The sequence below is a fragment of the Balaenoptera physalus genome (assembly GCF_965194825.1).
Source record: "Balaenoptera physalus genome assembly, chromosome: 20".
Classification (NCBI taxonomy): domain Eukaryota; kingdom Metazoa; phylum Chordata; class Mammalia; order Artiodactyla; family Balaenopteridae; genus Balaenoptera; species Balaenoptera physalus.
This window is the reverse complement of record NC_138901.1, coordinates 50,461,825-50,481,418: the sequence shown is the minus strand read 5'-3', so window position 1 is coordinate 50,481,418 and position 19,594 is coordinate 50,461,825. Positions and strand designations below refer to the sequence as shown.

The window sequence follows — 19,594 nt, the reverse complement described above, 5'->3', positions numbered from 1 at the left end:
AGTGAAAAGACAACCCACAGAATAGGGGAAATCTGCATATCATATATCTGATAAGGGACTTGTAGCTAGACTATATAAAGAAATCTTACAACTCAACAATAAAAAGACACATAACCCAACTTAACCAAAAAATAGACAAAGGATCTGAATGGACTTTTCTCCAAGGAAGGTAAACACGGCTTCCCTTCATTCGATTGACAGATATCTGATGTGCACCTACTATGTGCCAGGCACTGTGTCAGGCAATAGGGACACAACTTGGAGGCAAAGCAGATTCAGCCTCGGCCCTCAGGAGACTTACACCCAGTGGAGAGATAGTACACATTTACCACCTGCCTGGTACATGTAGTAACGCACTCAATCCCCACAGTGAACTAGGTACTCTGAGAGCCCCCAATTTATGGATGAGAAAATTTAGGCACAGAGAGGTTAGGTAACTAGCTCAAGATCACACAGCTAGTAAATGGTGGGGCTGAGATTCACACCCAGGGTCGTTTTCTCCAGGGTCCATGTTCTCAACAATTACTTGATATTGAGTATTATTAGAAGTGATTCATTCTATTGGGAGTGAGAGACGGCTGCTCGAGGGAGGTGACATGAACTGGGTTTGAAGGTCTTCATCAGGCAAGCAAATAGGGAAGAAGGCTTGCAGAGGCACAGAGGGAAGAATCCACGCAGAGTTTGGGAAACACTCGGGTGGGGGAGGGCCGGCAGTACTAAAGTAGAAGGTTTAAGTGCAAGGTGAGGGGTGGGGAGAGTGATGCAGCTGGAGGAGCCAGCGGCCCGCCACACAGGCCCAGAGGCTATGCTGGGCAGCGGGACCCCTCCCTCCCACAGGGCAATGGGGGCCACGGAAGGGTTTACAGCAGGAGGGGGACCTGATCTGATTTTGGTTTGGGGACACCCTAAGGTGGCTGGGAGGCGGTTCCAAGGGAAGGCAGGTGGTCTGGCTGACCAGCTGTGGAGGGCTGGGGAGAAACGATGACTCGGGTGCATGTGGTAGACAGCAGTGCACTGGGAACACCCCACACCATCCTCCACCTCATTGCATCCATGTCTATAACAAGAATGCGGGGTGATGGGTAGGGGGGCATCTGCTGGCTATCAAGGGACAGAAGGAAAAGTGCTCATTGCGGGGCATTACATGTCTATGCCCAGATGACCCCCAGGCTGGACTCCAACGTGATCCTCATTGAAAACAACGGGAGCCCTGTGGGGACCTGAATGAAGACACCCAACCCAGAGCCCACACCAGAGGGAAGGCGAATATTCCACACCCACCCCACCAGCCCACACCAGAGGGGAGGTGAGTATTCTAAGGACCACACACTTTGTGGGGGGCCGGGGGGTGGGCAGGCCTCTGGCTGCAGTGGGCTTGTGAGTGGAGCAGTGCCAAAAAATGAGACTTTGCTGAGAGGGAACCTGGGGCCAGGTGGCTGCTCCCTCCACATGGGGTCACAGCGAGAAAATAAACCTCTTTTCATGTTAAAAAAAGAAAAAAAAGAAAGAAAGGAAAGGGACTTCCCTGACAGTCCAGAGGTTGAGATTCCGTGCTTCCAGTGCAGGGGTCATGGGTTCGATCCCTGGTCAGGGAACTAAGATCCCACATGTCGCATGGCGCAGCAAAAAGCAAAACAAAACAAAACAAAAACCCCGAAAAAGCCAGCTGTCTCTTGAGTATCAGGTTGGAAACCAGGTAGAAGGCGAAGCCAGATGCTGTACTGAAAGCTTTATGAGCATTATCTCATTCAATCCTATTAACAAGCAAGTGGTGAGTTCTATTATTGCCCCCATTTTGTAGATGAGTAAGAGGAGGCACAGGAAGGTCAAATAACTCGCTCATGGCTACCTGGCTAGTTAATAATGGAGCTGAGATCTGGACACAAGCAGCCTGAGTGCAGAACCAGCTCTTCTTCTTTTTTTTTTGGCCATGCCGCCGGGCATCCAGGATCTTACTTCCCCGCCCCTACACCCCTGCAGTGGAAGCACAGAGGCTTAACCACTGGACCGCCAGGGAAGTCCCAGAACCAGCTCTTCTATCCACCTCCAGCTTCCTTTTAACTGGGTGTTTTGACCTCTTCCTAGTATAGCTACTGTGCCCAGAGATACTAACAAAGAATTAGATAGATTTCAGCCCTGAGGCACAGGTGAGCTCAGTAGCACCCCAACTGAGCCCAACACACACCTACCGAGTGGCTAAGCTTGGAATCCAGACAGTCTGATTCCAGACACTACCCTCTCTCTTGCTACCTGACTAAATCAGTAATGCTACAGCGCACACATTTCTAACATGCCGCAGGGTCTGGTCCCTCAGGTCACGGCCCATGAGATGCAGCAACTACAAGGGCAAGGCCAGAGCTAGAACATGCCCAGCAGGAGCAGGGAGAAGACAACAGCCAAGACAGATGGAAGAATAAGAACCAGCAGGCACCCTCCGTGGTCTGGTGCCAAGGGGTGTGCAGGCAGACAGCCCAGGGGGGAGCAGCAAGGCCATGCCGTGCGCCTGCCTGCTGGGCACGGAACCACAGGGCCACCACGCCGGACACATGACGGGGAGCGTGCAGCCACTGCAGGTTGACCCGTTAGTGGATCATGCAATCAGTTTGGCAGGTCACCTTTGAAATGGACTGAAAAGGAGCAACTCACACACTAAGGGAGGATAGTTTTATGAAGCTAATTCAGATACACACACACACACACACACACACACACACACACACACACACACATATAAGGTGTGTGAGCTGTGTTGCAGTATAAAATGATTTCCCTACTAAGGATTTTGTCCAAAAATGTAGAAGTACCATTGTTACCACTAAATAAGCTGTAGTTTATTCCTATAATAGAATTCTATGCAGCTTTGACAATGAATAATCTAGAACTATAGGCAAAAACAAAGACAAATCCCAAAAAACATAATTTTAAGCAGAAAAAGGCAAGTCACAGAAAAATACTTCTACTATGAGTCTATTTATATAAATAGCAGGCAAAACTACATTTATATTATTTAGGGACACATAACTTATGTAGTAAATCTCTAAAGAAAAGGAGGGAATGATTAACACAAAATTCAGGACGGTGGCGGGGGGCAGTGAGGTTGATGGGTTGAATTGTGTCCCCCCCAAAATTTGTTGGAGTCTTAACCCCCAGTACCTCAGAATGTGACTTTTTTGGAAACATGGTCTTTATAGAGCTAATCAAGGCAGAGATCGGGTGATGCATCTACAGATCAACCAAGGAGCACGAAAGCTTGCTAGCAATCCACCAGAAGCCAGGAGAGAGGCATGGCCCTCAGAGCCTCAGAGGAACCAACCCAGCTGACACCTTGATTTCAGACTTCTGGTCTCCAGAACTGTGAGACAATCAACCCCTGCGGTTTAAGCCCCTCTACTCTGCGGTGCTTTGTATTAGCAAATAAATACAGTGAGGCACACAGCAGTTTCTCAGGACTGGCAATGGTCTCTTGAAGTTTAATGGAGGGCAAATGGATGTTTGTCTTGTAAGTCTTTATTAATCCAAACCCAGACATTTTATATGCTCTTTCGTATATATGATACATTTCCTGTATAAAATAGAAATAAAAACCAGGTAGGGGTAGTCCAGCCATGACATTTTGCAGTGGAAGGCACAGAGGACCTGCCTAAGGTCACCAGGGAGTAGCTGAGCCAGGGGAAGATCCCCGGTCTCCTGCCTCCCAGTTCAGTGAAGGCCACCATCACAGCCATGGCCCAGAGGTACCCAGAAAAGGCTGAATTCTGTTCAGAGTACAGGGAACCTGGAACTCGCAGTCCTCTGGGAGTGAGCAGGGACCCTTCACTCTTTCATGCCTTGATCTATCCACGGTAGTCTGGTGAAGCCAATGGTCCCTTTTGCTAAGAATGTTTTGAAATGCATTAAATACACAGGATTATAAAGGAAATCAATTATATTAAAATGCTATTCTAGCCATGGGGACTCTAGTGAGTCCAAGAGAATGAACTGATCAGGGCCTGTATACAGTAAGCACTCAATAAAAGTCAGTGGTGGTTATTACCGTTAACATTAGGAGCTGCTTCCATGTCCTTGGGCCTGGGGTCAATGGTACTGAGAAGAGAGACCCAGGGATCCACAGCCCAGAGCCTGGGCACCACTGCAGGGCCTGGACTCAGCTGAGGGATGAGGCATGCTGGTAGGTCCTCCAAGCACCCCCTACGCGGCTGCTGAAAGTAATGACGGCATCCATTCTCCTCTGAACTCCAATGAGGTACATTTCACCGCAGGGAGGCTCATTAAACGACTTGCTTGATGCCATATGAACATTAAGCAGGGGCTCTGGGATTAAAATTCAGGCTTCTGCAATTTCTTGTTCCTTTACCCATATGTCCTTTGGAGATAAGAGGCTCCCCAGCAGAAGTGAGAACGTGTAAGACTCATTCTGTCGGGGGTACCTAGTGAGTGTTTATCAATAATAAGAATTATCCCTTACTCTGGTATTAAATGATGAACACACACTGTCACCATTCACCATCTTAGCTGATTTTTACAACCCCAGGACATACACGGGGCAGGGATTTCTAACCCTCCCTTTGCAAATGGGGAAAGATGCAGAGAGAATGATTTTACCTGGAGTGCGCCCCTCCAGGTCCATTCTCCCTGCCTCTCCACCCTGTTTTCTGCCCCAGCAGGAGATCACAGGAAGGGAGGGGTGCAAGGGAAGCTGGAATACATCCCCCCGCAGCTCCTCCCTGTGGGCTACCCAGGCTGTGTTGCAGCTCCTGCCAGGAAGCCGCCCACATGGCCTCTGTGTCTCCAGGTATGGGAAACCAGACGCTCCCCTCACCCTGCCCACATTTTGGTCGTAGTCTTGTTACAAGCTCTCCCCAAACCCCCCAAGCTGGGTGTGTCATCTGTTTCCCGCTGGACGCTGAGAGATACGGCAGTTAAGTTGGGGACTCTGGTCTCCTGATGAATGAACGAGGGCCTCTCTGAACCTGCCAACAAGCATCTACTGAATAGTCCCTTGGGGACATGTGGGGAAGGGACAGGGAGAAAAGGAAGATGGCAGAGACACAGAAGGAGGTAGGAGCAGAGGCAACAGGCCAAGCTCTTGGTCTCAGATTTCTCTTTGAATTAACTGGAGTTAACCTTCAGAATATGGGGAAAGACCACAACAGTGAGAAGCTGGGCCTGGGGGAGGCCTGTGGTGGGAAAAGAGGTGGCAAGACTTGGAATCTGGGCTTCGGGCCAGCAGAGCCTCTAGTGCCACCTACAAAGCGTTCGGGAAACTGATCTCTGGTCATAAGCTGGGACAGGACGGGGCAGCCCCTTCCAACAACGGGCACTTCTGCACTGCTACTCATGGGGTGGGTGGGGGTGAGGACAGGCGGGCACGTGATGCCCTTGAGAGAAGGGAGCTGCGGGCACCTGATCCTCACCTTGTCTCAAAGAGCCAGCCAGGACTCTAGAGAAGGCGAGATGGCACCTACTGGTTTCCAGACCCTGTTTCCAACTCATCCCCTTTGGCACAGGCATCCAGGGGTGGTGCTGGGACATGGGGCCATTTGAGTTTTCTATCGTGCTCTGGCGCGTAGCCTGGCCTCTGCCGAGAGCGCACAGTTGGGCTGCGTGACCAGACCCCGGGCCACAGAGAAGAGCAAGGAGGAAGACTCACCTCAGGGGGTGGGTCAGTGGCACATGGATTGCCTTCCTTCTACTTTTAGGTATTTTTCTAGTCCTCAATAACTACATGCATTCATTTTATAAAAGGAAACACATTCTATCCTGGAGAACCATGAAGAATCTCAAGAAGAAGAGGACATCACATTGTGGCACAGTTATTTGTGAATTACTAAGATTGCAAAGGACCTGGATTCGGGTTTGCAGCACCTCAGGTATGAGCTGGAGGCTCTTTCACCTGGTGACAGGCTGGCACATGGCCAGTACCTCCGTGACATTCAGGGGTGGTGGGCAGGAAGAGATAAACCGCAGCGTGAGCTCCTCATGCCTGGCTGAACCCTCTCTCCATGCAAGGATCTCGGGGGGAACCCGGGAAGTCACACCTCCCTCTGGGAGCGTGCTGTGTTATCACCTGCTTTGTGAAACCATCCCTGTAGGTTTCCATGTCCCTGACCTTAAAGAAACTTTACATCTTTAACTGTGGCAGTTGGTAGGCAAGATGCAGCAATATGTCCTATTTAACACCAAGAACACAGGGGCCAGATTGCTTGGGTTCATATCCAGCTCATCACTTACTAGCTATGTGTCCTTGAGCAACTTATTTACCTAACCTGTGCCTCTGCGTTCTCAACTGTAAAGTGGAGATAAGCATCTTCTTCATAGGATTATTGTGAAGAGTAAGGGGATTAATATACAGAAAGTGCTTGGAACAGCGTGGGACACATAGCCAGTGCTAGGTAAGTGACAGCTATTATTATTGGCACTTTCCCATTAATCACTCATTGTTTTGTGTCAATTTTATAAAAACAATCTCAAGGGCTTCCCTGGTGGCGCAGTGGTTGAGAGTCTGCCTGCCGGTGCAGGGGACACAGGTTCGAGCCCTGGTCTGGGAAGATCCCACATGCCGCGGAGCAACTGGGCCCGTGAGCCACAACTGCTGAGCCTGCGCGTCTGGAGCCCGTGCTCCGCAACAAGAGAGGCCGCGATAGTGACAGGCCCGCGCACCATGATGAGGAGTGGCCCCCGCTCGCCGCAGCTGGAGAGGGCCCTCGCGCGGAGACGGGGACCCAACGCAGCCAGGAATAAATAAATAAATAATTAATTAATTAAAAAAAAATTTCAATGTTGTAATTCTTAAAAAAAAAAAAAAAATTCAATATTTCTGTGACTGCTTCACAGAAATATCTCATCAGCTTGGCCTCTAGGGGTCAGAGGGTGGCACAGAGGAGAGAAGAAAGTAATGAAACTAGCAAGGAACATTTAGATGGGGCCCTTGCTAAGTGTTACATACAATACATATCATTTAATCCAGCAATAGGGACACCATATAAAATGCAAGACGCCCAGTACAATTTGAACTCTGGACGAGTAACAAGTTTTTGGTTCAAGTATGTCCCAAATATAGCATAGGATATACTTATGCTTAAACAAGTGTTCATTGTTAAACTAAACCTCAAATTTAACCGGGCATCCTGTATGTTTACTTGCTAAAAAATTTGGCAACCCTATTGGTGGGGTTGGTAAGCTTCTTCCCATTTTACAGGTGAGGAAAATGAAGCTCAAAGAGGTGAAGTAAATTGCCCGAGGTAGTTTTGTCCCAGCAAGTATTCAAAGGCTCTAGTTCCCCCTCGGCAGCAGGCCTCTTCCCTACAGCTGCTCTGCTCTCAGAAGGGGGACAGGCCTATAGCCAGAGACACAGCCCTCGATCACCTGCCCGCAGCCAGGATGTGCTCCTCAGCCCCCAGGCGGGAGCCTGAATGCAGGAAGAGATATTTTTTTTTCCCAGAGAGGCTGGGGGGCTACTGCTCCCCAAAACCAGTGTACGGGGAGCCTTCCTGCAGGGGAGGGAGGTTGGGAGGCGACGGGGAGGAGGTCCCGTGAGGGCTGCAGTCAGCCAGGGCGGCACCCGCAGCTCTTCCGGGAGCTGCCCCTGCCTGGGGCTGAAATCTGGAGGCAAAAAATCACAGGAGAAAACTCAGGAAGCACCAAAGGAAACTTCTCCGGAAGTCCTGAAATATTTCCACAGCTAGGAGAGAAAAGTTTAAAGTGAAAGCAGCTATGGGCTGGCCTCTCAGAGCCCGGGGTATGACCACAGCATGCTGGTAGCCCCGGCGCAGGTCACAGGGCCCCCTCCCCAGAGCTCACGCAGATGGCCTGGCCTCCCGGTCTCCACAGAATGCCCCACATGCTCCGCTCTGCTCTCCAGGCTCCAAGCTGCGGCTTCACTTGAGTCATTCTCAGCTCTATTTTTACTGGAAGGTGACAAGAAACAACGAATGTTCAAAGCAGGACAATCAAGTCGCCTGATTCCACGCCTCTGCAGGGCCAGGGACCATGGCTGGCCTTTGCTGGGAGCAAGGACAGGAAAGGGGGTCCAGGAACCTCTGGAGGGCTTCTCTCCAGACCCAGGAGTCTAGAGCCCGTTCCCCAGTCTGTAACTTCCCAGGAAGGTGACATGCAGCTTCCTCCTCCCCTGGCCAAGAAAGGCCAAAGCACATTCCTCCAGGCAAAGTAATGGCTTGTGCAAAAAGCACCAAACTCTGGCTGGGGATGGCGTGTCTGGGGAACAGTGAAGGATTCCGTGCGGCGGCAGGGTGGGGAGTGTGGTTAAGAGAGCCAGGAGATGAGGCTGGAGATGGTGTCTGAAAAGGCTCCCGTGCTGTGCTAGGAGTTTAGATTTGATCCTCTAGGAAGGAGGGAGGCGGGAAGGTGCTAGACTACTGAGGGAGGGAATCAGATCCTCCAGGAGGGCTTGAGGACCCCAGGGCCTTCCTACTGAATGGGCATCACCTGGGGGCTTGTTAGAAACGCCAAACAGGAGGCCCTGCCCCAGACCTGCTGGACCAGAATCTGCATCCTCACAAGATGCCCCAGTTGATCCGTATGTCTAGGTGAGGCCCTGAGTTACGGCTGCGGTGGAGAGAGGGTCCCTGGTTGGACCTCTCCAATAGCCTTTTCTGACTGCCCTTCTGCCCTCCTCATGCTCAGCTCTACTGCCTCCTTGCGTCCTCCCTGCTCCGTGATTCTCTTAGGTGGCCCTTGTGCTAGAACGCAGCCCCCGAGAACATCCTTCTCTTCATACCCCCTCACCAACCACAAAGCATTTCCAAGCTCCCACGTGCTCGGGGCAAAGGGAGATAGATGCACGCAGCGGTTAAGAGTCAGTCCCCAAATTGAACTGGATGTTCAGAAGAGCTTTGCAAACACACAGATGCTGGGCCCAACCCCAGGTTCTCATGCCGAGGGCCCTGGCACTTGAGCACCTTTGGTGAGGAGCACAAGCTCCGGCATCACACAGACCTGGGTTTAGAGCCCAGCTCAGCTTTTCCTAGGCTGTGTGACCTCAGGAAAACTGTTTACCCTCTCTAGGATCATTAAAAAAAAAAAAAAGTCTCCTCATCCACAGAAGTGGATAAAAATAGTTGAGACCTCTGCAGGGGGTGTTGAAGATTAAACGGGACATTGTTTGTCAAGTGCTTAAGGACAGTGTCTGGCACCCTATAAATGGCAGCCTTTGTTATTCTTCTTTGTGCCTCTAAGGAGTTTAGAGTCTGGCAGAGAGGAAATGACAACGGGCACAAAGCCTACATAGGTAAACACTACAAAACAGTAAATAAGAAAGAACTCACTGTTGTGGCCCAGCAAGCAGTGCTGGGTTCTGAACTGGGCTGCTCACCAAGGCCGGTGCTATAATCACGCACAGGGGCTTCCTGGAGGTGGTGGTAGCTTGAGCTGAGGCTTGAGCACATTGGTTGGCTGTGGAATGGTGAGGGTCTCACTGGCTAGAGCAGGGGGCACGTGCTGGGAGGCTGGCAGATCTTAATGGATGGGTACTGCGACGTGTCCCCCAGCATGGGGGATCTTGAAGGCAGTTTGGATTGGATGTGGAAAGAAAATGCCTCACTGAAGGTTTCTGGGCAAAGGAGAGGCGGATGGAAGTAGGTTTCGTGTAGTCACAGGCAACTGGATGGGGAGTGGTGTCTCAGATCAGGGAGGGGGCCTGAGGATGCTCAGGTGTCCGCAGCAAGGGCCTGGCTGTGGTGGCAGCCACCGCGGGTCCCCAGGCAAGAAATAGCTCTTCATCCAATTTGCATCCCATCCTTCCTTTCCAGGGTGCAGGAGACAGAACAAGATCCTGCTTCGGGTGTCTAAAGTTTCTGCACCCAAAGACGGCACACGATGCCCACTGACCCATCCAGGTCAGGAGCTGCCACAGGGTCTGCAAAATGTCTGCAGACCAAATGCCAGGGGAAATGGCCCTTCCACATGGCTGGGTGGCACACCAGCTGGTCTCTCATTAACCCTCTCAATGATGCACTAGAAAATTAACAACTAAGGCTTTCTGCTCCATTAACACCGACGTTGGCCCTTGGCGGGGGGGTGGGGGTGGAGCGGGACGGGTTTTGTCTAGACAGAGGAACTCGTAAAGTCCAGATGCCTGGGCTTCTGCCACTCAGGAAGGGGGTGGGCAGAGGAAACCTGGTATGTCTCCCATGGTGGGTGCCTCCCATGGTGAAGTCCCCAGCAGAGACCAATCACAATCACAAGAGGCCACTCCCTCTTCTCATCCTTAAGATGAGGTTAACAACCTTTCTCAGCTTTACTTTGAGAATTAAATGAGATTGTGAACATGAGAACACTAGCTCAGGTGTGGTACCCACTAGGTGTCCCATCAATTGCTTTGTTATTTTTATTTTTATTGGGAAACAGAAGGGTCTGACTTGGTTCAGGGTCCACAGTCAGTCCCCTAGGAGAGGTTATAAAGGACCCTGGAGCCCTGCTACCCAGATCGTGGTCCCTAGATCGTCAACAGTAGCACTGGCATCACCTGGGAGCTTGCTAGAATACAGAACCTCAGGCCTCAGTCCATCCCTACTGAATGAGAATCTGCATTTTAACAAGATCCCCAGGCCATTAAAATGCACAGTAGAGTTTGAGACTCTGCTCTAGTATATTTGGTCCTAGGAAAAAACCATCTTCTCCCCTCTCCTCTCCCACCTCAGGAAATACGGGGCCCAGGACTCCGGGTGGATAGAAGTAGAGGATGCTGATGCCGCAGGGCCCTTTGATTAGCTCCTGCTTGCTTGCCATGCTGCATTAAAGCACACGAGAGCACATGTTGAGAAAATTACTCCCTTCTTGATTCCTTTCAATCTTTCCCACTACTGTTTGGTACTAGATGCCTTTAACATTGATTCTCTGTTTCCTTCCCTTAAACAGAGACATAGGAGGCTCAGACCTAGAGCTTTCCAAGGGCAACAGTGTATAACTAGAATTAATAACACTGTTGAGTGTTTAGTGCATTTATTTGTAAGGAAACTTTTTATTTATTGCAAGAGATACAGATCTTCCATTCGTTTCCTTTCTAAGTAAATGATATTTAAAACAATGAGTCAAATTGAAGAAAAACAGTTAGGTCCATAATAACGGAAGTGTGTGAATCTGGCAAAAATCACAACACGTATATAAATCACGGCAGTTTGGTAAATTATTATCCCTTATAATTCATAAGAGCCCTCTGAGATCAGCTCATCCACTTTTTTCATATTGCAGGTCATGAAATCAATGTAGTAGGTCATGACCAGCACTTCTTGGGTTTGTTTTAATGGAGTGGAATGGAATGGAATAGACTAGAAGAGCATAAAATTACGAGAACATTGCAAATGTGATAAAACAGTAAGTACTATCCCATAAACTTTTGTTTCAGTTTGTGTGTGTCCTGGCTTACAATGTAAAATGTCTGTATTCTGTATGGGCTGTGGTCCAAAGAGTTAGCAAGCCACTCATGTAGTCCACTCTCCCTTTGGTAGGTGCCCCTGGCCTCTGCTAACTTATTTCCAATGGGGAGGAGTTGACTCCTTTGGCCAGACCATCCATGAGCATGTGTCGAGGTCCCACCACAGCTCTCTGGCTCCTCTCTCACGACAGAACTGACAACAGTAGCCCCTGCCACAAGTTATTAAATGGATGCTTCCCAGCCCCGCTGAGGTGAGGAAAGACTCAGGCACCTGCACAGAAAGAAGTGTGGAGATGCACTAGCATGAAGACATGTCATTTTTGGAGGGACAGGATCCCCATCACCAGGATCTGCTCTCCTGGCCCTCTGAACCCTCCCAGGCTTGGGCAGCCCTGTTTCATTGGTCTTCCCTGAAAGATGTCTCTTCCCTTGAAGAGCAGTGATGGAGAGGGGGAAGGAGGCTGGGGGAAGGGCAGGAAGAACAGGAGAAAGCTCTGGGTGGGGGAGGGGATAGAGTTCATCACAGGGTGGCACTTGAAGGATGGACTTGTCAAGGCTGAGCCTCGGGCCGGCTGCATCCTGGACCCACAGGGAGGGCAGGAGCACGCCAGGGCAGCAGGAGGAAGAAGGCTGGGGCAGCAAGTTCAAGGTGGGGGGAGGAAGGGGTCAGGAGCACGTAAGGCCCCAGCGCCAGCTGAAATTTCACATTAGCCCCCCTACAAACAGACGAGTGAGCCAAGGGGAAGGTTCATGGGTCCCTACACCCTACCAAGCAGGAATTCCTAAAAATGCCCACAGACTCAGAGACGGAAGTAAGCTGCCAGTGACATCTTGAGCAGCAAAGGGAAAGGACGAGAATGGAGTTGTGGGACCCCTTCCCCTCCCCCATGTCCCCACTTTTACCTTCCTGCTTCGCTTGTCAGCTCAAGGCAGTCTTTCACCCCCTTTATCATACCCCAAAAACTCTCCACATGCAAACCCTTTGTACAACAAGCCCTCCTATCTTGTTTTAGCCTTTCTGGCTCCAGCCGAAGAGGGGTCTGCTAAGGTGGAAGGCTCCAGGCACAGGCTTCCTCCAGAGGCCTGAACTCTCGGCAGGGCACTCTGGGTCTGCACTGGAGCTGCCCCATCGTTAGCATGCTTTGTGTGGGTGAGTTCAAATGCAGAAGCTGGATCTGTGGCCCAACTGGCCCTGGGCCTCAGCAAAGGACCTTGGTGCGCAGTGGCCTGATTTATGGCCGAGAGCTCTCTTTATTTTCCTTTGGAAACTATGGGGGTGAATTTTAAAAGGCCTGAGATCAGAGCCAGCGTGCCTGGGCTCTGCCAAGTCCTCTCTTCCTCTAGTTCCCACTTACTTGTCCCTTGCCCTGCTCTGCTCTGGAAACTGGGCCTTTGCTGTACCCCATCCCTAACCCCAGAGTCTATTTTCTCTCCTTCCTCTTTATTTATTTTGGGGTTAACAAACAGTGCCTCTTGCCAATAATCCAGGGACGAGGTAACTCTGGGATATGGGTTCCAAGTACCCATGGGGAGAGTTCCTTGGGAATCATCCTTAGGAAGAGGCAGTCCAGCTGGTGGGCACTTACAGGGAACCCAGAGGCTGAGAGCTGCCCGAATACCACGGGGGCAGCCAAGACAGTCTCCACAGTTGTCATTCTAGCTAGAGAGATGAACAGATCAATCAATCTCCGCGAAATACCAGCTGCCGTGAAAGGCAAGGGAGTCTGGGAGGAAGCGTGGTTTCGAGTCAGGCTAACCCTGTGCTCAATTCCTGGCTTGTACTCTAGCGCGAGGACCTTGAATTAATTACTTAACTTCCCTGAGTCCCAGTTTCCTCCCTATAAGATAGAGATAATTCCTTCCTACCTCATAAGGTAGGGGCTGTTGAAGATTAGCGATAACACATGGGCAGTGCCCAGGACCGTGCTGACACATAGTAGGTCCTCATCGGCTTTGGCTAAGATCATTATTGCTGCTGGCAGCTCAGTGGGCTATATACAGAGTTGGAGCCATCTGAGATCTGATGCGGCTCAAACTGGGAGACCTTCGGCAATAAGTTAACCTCTCAGGGCTTCAGATTCCTCATCCACAGACCAGGGGGATGATAAAAGGTACCTTGGTGGGCTGTTAGGATAATGTAAGGAAGTACCTACCACAGCATCTGGCACATAGTACGACTGGTTAAACTTTATGTTTTCTGCCACTCTTCCTAGACCAAATGGAAAAATCTAATTTCTATGAACTTGGTCGGACTAACGGGCTTTCTTTTCCTTGGGCCCAGTGGTTGTGAGAGCCCCAAGGATGAGGTTTCTATGTACCTTTGCAGAGCTCAGACACATTTCCCTAAAAGGTCCCCATTGCACAACTCCAGGGGTGCCGTCACAAAGAGCACACAGCCACCCAGACCCCAAACCTCTCAGAAAGGGATCTTTCTCACAAAGTTGTACCTTCAAGGGAGAAATTCACTCAAAAAGATGGACTCTATGCTGCTTAGGCCCAGGGTAACTTGCACCTGAACAGTGACCGCAAGTGAGGCAATCAATTGCTGTTGTGGGTGGTAGCTATCCCCCAGCTGGGGAAATTACTAGGCTTAATTGTGCAACATCTTCAGTCTCCATAATCTTGATCCATTAAACCCTTGCTGCTGGCCAGGAGGCAATGCCCAGGAGGAAGGGGTTAGCCCAACACACTAATAGGATCAGCCCTTCAATCCCATGAAGGTAATTATGGCCACATCCTTCCCCAACAGCCCTGAGTAAACCCACAGATCCCTAGCCAATTTGGGGCTTTTCTAGGCAGTACCAGCTCCAGTGACACCCCAGGAAGGCCAAGAGCTACGCTGCCTGGAGTAACACGGACTCAGCTCCATCGACATTGGTCCACCTGAGTCCTCCCAGCTGCCCAACCCCTTCTGGAGACGTTGCTCACCTTTGACAAAATGCCTGACCACATCTGCTACGTCTACCTGTGGTCTAGAGGGACACGGAAGCCGCAGAGGTGAAGGTGGAGGAAAGAGGGGAAGGGCACCTGATCGATTAGGTCACCACAGAGCCCGCCCCGTCTCCCGAAGACCACACTGACCCTGTTAGTTTCTATATGGCCAGTAAACCCATATTCGTCTTTCGTCCGGCAGTGTGGTAGGGAAGGAAGCGCAGGAAGAGAAGACAGAAATAAAGCACAGGGGCAGAAAACCGAGTGAGAGGCCCAAATGAGGTCTGAACCTGGGGGAAGAGAACTGGCTGTCCCATCTGCAGTGGGTCACGGTTGCAGCCGGCCCCACCTCAAAGGGCTCTTTGCCAAATGCCTTGGGCAGGGAGTAGTAGGCTTGGGTGTCTATCCCCAACCCTCTTATGGGGGTGCATCCTCTAGTTTGCCTGTTGCCCTGATTTCCTTCTTCTTCCCCATTTACAGGATCAGGTTCTCCCCAAGCTTCAGAGACAAGCAGAACGCTCCCACTGCCAATCAGGGCCATCCATGGCTCCATCAGACCATATCTTGCCCAAAGGAATGCAAGCTAGGGCAGACCAAGGCCACAAGTCAAAACAATCAGCCTCTCCTATCCAGCCCTGGAGACAGGTAAGCCTGCAGGCCTCTCCCCCTGGTACTCAGTGGAAAGTGCCAAGACCCTGTAGGTAGAAGGTGGTGGGAAGTCCAAGCCCCATGGATTCCCCTCAGCCTACCAGAGCCAGGGGCCCGGCTAAGGCAGACGTCGTGGAGATGACATGCAGTTGTCCTGAAGCTGCCTTCCTCCTGGTTTGCCCCAAAGGGCTCAAGCTGAGCCAAAGAGCTGCAGCACCAACATTGGTGGGGAAGGCTTCCAATCACATGATCACAAGCCCTAGCAATGCGTGGGACTCCCTTGGGGGGTCTACAATTACCAAATCCACACAGCCAGAAACTTATGAATGGACAAGCTAATGGGTTTCTGGGGTTTGCTGGTGGAGTAAGGAGTTAAAGGAGCCAAGAACCCAGAAGTTTTCTTTTCCCTCTCATACTCACTCACACAACCGGAAATTACTGCGGGCTTATTATGGCACAAGGCACTGGGCTAGGCACCAGCTGAGAACCTGGTCCAACACTCTGACCCTGCCTGTCCCTTCACACACTTCCCAGCCCCTTCCAAACTCCTCTGCAAGCCTTTCGTGGATCCCTGTTCAGTGACAAAGGCCGTGAAGAGCTGGACAGCTGATCAGTTCAATAGCACTCCTCATCTTCAAAGCACTTGAGAAACATTAACCAATTAATCCCCGTGGCACCCACGTGAGACATCACAGCCTCACTTTACAGAGAAGTGTGAGTAAGGAAGGTACCAGAATCACCCCTGGACCCAGAGAACAGCCCAAGTCTTCCATCCTACCGGCTCTCCCCCCTTCTTCTACCCACCTAGCTAATTCTTCACAAATGTTCCTGTCATTCCTTCCTCTTTCCAAAGAACAATCACAGCAGCAATCACAACAGCAACAAAAAATCACATTTCTCTGACTAGGAGACTTAATTCTTCTGCCAGGCCCACCTCTGGGACTCCAGCAGCCACGTCAAATATGGGCTGGTGTTGACAAGCAGGAATACATGACTGAGGCTTAGTCACAGGACAAGAAAGCATCCATTTGCAGGTCCACACCGACTGTCAGGCCAGTGGCCTGGTCCTTGGTGCAGCTAATATAGGAATAAGGTGGGAAACTGAGGCAGGTTCATGATCATCTGGAGATGAGTTTTTATCCCCACAGCCCCAGATGCTTTCCTGGCTATTGGACAGGGCACTGAGTCTGTAAGGGGCATAAAAATATCACCAGAGATTTCCCTTGGAAATGTCGCTTGGGGTAACAGAAGTGAGATCCAAAGGCAGGTTCTAATAACTACAGATGATCATGTTCTGCCTTCTATGAGGTCCAAATAACTAGAGGTTTTGCTTGGCTCCATAGTCTGGCCTGTTTGAGGCCAGAGCTAAATTGCCTGGGACAAAAAAGAGGCTGGAATGGCAAAGGAAGAGACCTTAAATGTAGCCCTCAGTTCTCTTTTACACAGATCCTGAAAGATTTCGTCTCTACTCAGAGGAACAGAGAAAGTTTCAGAGCACCTCCCGTTTTTGTTATTCCATAGAACTTAGTATGATCCAACCTGATCCCTGGTATAGAAGAAAACCAAGAGAAAGTGGTGTTTAGTGGAAACAGTGGTGAGAGAAAGACAGAGAGAAGATAAAATGAAGAACACAGGCAGAAAACACGTGCAGAGAGACACACACCAGCTCCAGGGAAAGAATCTAGGCAAGGCACTGAGCGGCAAAGCTGACACTATCACGTTAATGTAGGAAAATGAACGGTCCAGAGACAGGAGGTGGGGTGGCTGGAACCCTCATTCATCACACTAGTTTACCAGGGGCAAAGACCGTGCTCCAATCAGTCCCAGATCACACGGGCAGCTGGGAGCCAACCCATCTCCTCGAGTCAGACAGATCACCATCACTACAGACCTTCAGGACTTCTACTATAGGGGAAAGAGGGGGTCTGAGGTTCACCCCTTACCAAGTGACCATATCAGCCTGCAGTGGAAGTGTGCACATATGCTAAAGCCAGAAAGACTGAGCCGACAACTCCAAAGGTAAGATGTGTGTGAGGGGAGGGGCTGTTTGTTAGCCTGGCATCTTAGGTGTAGAGAATCACCAGCCTCAGTGAAATTAGACAGAGCCTCAACCACCCCTGCCCTGGCTCCAGGACCAGCCCCCAGTTCCTCCAAGAGACACAGAGTCAAGTTAGGCTCAGTCATTCAGACCACTTACCCTGCTGGACCATTCTGGGGAGAACTCTGACAGAGGACCAAAGAGACAGATGTCCCCCATTCCATGACACCCCAAGACCTTGAATAAGTTCAGACATATCTAGGTGACACTCAGGGTCTTCCTAGGGTATGATCTAAATCCCAGCTTTGTCACTTACCAGTCACGTGACCTTGGGTAATGGTTTTAGCCTATTCAGCCTCTCTTCCTGTAAAAGGGAGAGAAGACTACCTATCTTGCAGAGTTGTGAGGTAAGGAGAGACTGGATGGAGTGCCTAGCTCAGTGCTGGCATAGGGTAGGTCCTCAGGAGATGCCACTATCACTGCCACCAGGAGCAGTGCTTAGAAGGAGCCTCCATCACCGGGTCATTCGCATCCCTAAGAAGTACACTGGCTACCCTGTGCCCTGGGTACATCCCCTTTACAATTCCTGATGGATGTGGCTTTTGTGGGGACTTGCCACCCTGTGAGCCTGTAAGCAGAAAGCTTCCTGAGAGGCAGAGGAACTTCCTCTGGGAGCCACAGAACCATGCTGCCAGGCAAATGACAGCTCGGGTATTTGTTTTAATTTAGGCTCTTGTCAAGAGGAAAATTCATGGCTAACAGCCCAAACATGACTGCACAGCACCTCCCCAGGAAGCCTCATTCTACGGCTCTCCAATCAGCTGTTTGGAAGAAGGAGGCAAGGACTCCTCCTCACATTGCTGCCAAGTTGGTGTCCCCCCTCCCCTCCATCCAGGCTGCCCCAGGAGCCCAGAGGCCAGGGCAGCAGCAGAAGGGTAGACAGCTCAGATGCCAGCCTGCCTGAGTCAGGGCTGATAAACAGGCACCCCCAAAGAAGGCCTCGGTCTAATTCCCTTTTCCCATCCCACCTTCCTCCAGTCGGAAATTTTCAAAGCACCCTCAGGCAATTTTGCTCCTTTGCTCCAGGTTGTGTATGTGTGTGGGGTTACGTGTTGGGGTGGGTTGGGGGGTGGTAGGAAAACTTGGAAATGATCAGATGATCAGGTGGGGGAGTCTTCTTTAAGGCAATGAAGAGAAAGCCAGAGACAGGTTTCCATAGGATTCTATGCTCTGGGAAATAGGGAAAGCAGTACTGGGTTTTGCAAAGAGTCAGAAATATTCAGGAACATAAGCTGCATGTGAATATGAGGCATTGTTGTGACTGTTATTTGCAAGAGCACAGCTAAGAGAAGGTCACTAATCCTTCCTTTGGGTCAGGAGCTGATCTGCAGCAGGGCTCTGAACAGATGTGTGCCCCATTCAGGCAAACACACGTGCACACACACCACACAGCGACCGTGGGCCCTGACCTTCACCCAACGATGCTGGCCTCTGCAGGGGAAGGAGCAGGTGGAGTGGCTAGGCTCGGCGCGGGACCGACACCCAGGGGATCCAGCTTTGTCCCTTTGATGTTGAAACACCAAAGCAGAATGGACCATCACAAGGAGAGCTCCTGGGGGGAGGAAAGGGAAGGGAAAAGGATAAGGATGGGGATGGGGATGGGGGGAAGGAGGAAAGGAAAGGAAAAAGGATGGAGGGAGAAGAGGGAGAAGAAAAAGGTATGGGGAATGATGGGGACCCAAGGGGATACAGAGGTCAGAGGTTGGGTACTGAGTACTGAGGAGCCTCCAGGGCAAGCCTTTGGGGTTCAAGGCATCACCTTGTCCACTCCGCCCACCATAAGACTGTTACCAAGGAATTCGAGCCAGGTTAACCCTTAAAAATGTCCTTGTCCCATGGCATCCAGTGTCCAGAACCAGAACCTGGCTCCACCTATCTCCCCCAACCCCTGCCCCTGCCTCAGGACTCTGGGCTAGGAGACCTAGCAAGAGAGAGTGGGAGGGTCCCACTGAACCGATCAGGGAGGGTGAAATCCACTTACTATCTTCTTCAGGGGCTATCAGGACCCTCTTCCTGTACCACTGAAAGCTAGGGGAAGGTGTCTCAAGGGAGGGGTGGGAGAAATGCAGTGCTTTAGCCACCTAAGCAAGTCGGAGTCAGAGTCGGGGTCGGGGTCGGGGTCGGGGTCGGGGCGCTCAACGCTGGGCGCAAGCCCCCAGAAGGTACGAGCGCTCAGTTAACACATCCCCAGCGGCAGTGCAGTCACGTGATCGCGGCAGATTTGGGAGCGAGGGGGTGGAGACGCCGCCGAGGTTAGTTTTTTTTTCTTTTTTGGGGGAGTGGAAGGAGGGGAGAGGGGGAGGGAGGGGGAGAGTGCGGATAATGATGAGCCTGGCAGGAAGTACTGCTGAGCTGGGGGTTTTCAGGTCCTTCATCCAAATGGCCCCCACGGAGATGTGCACCTACAGTCTCCCTTACCACACGACCCTACCCCCACCCCGAAACACACTGGTCTCAGGCTGTCCCTGAGGTGGCAAACTCAGGCGCCAAGACCAAAATGGCCTTTCTGCTTCAACGTGGACAGA

The 19,594-nt window shown here is 51.1% G+C and overlaps 1 protein-coding gene across 2 annotated transcripts in view; it reads right to left on the bottom strand.

The window, feature by feature from the left end:
• The window catches only part of ABR (ABR activator of RhoGEF and GTPase), a 178,573-nt gene that overhangs the window by 113,707 nt on the left and 45,272 nt on the right, over positions 1 to 19,594 (bottom strand). The window lies entirely within an intron of this gene.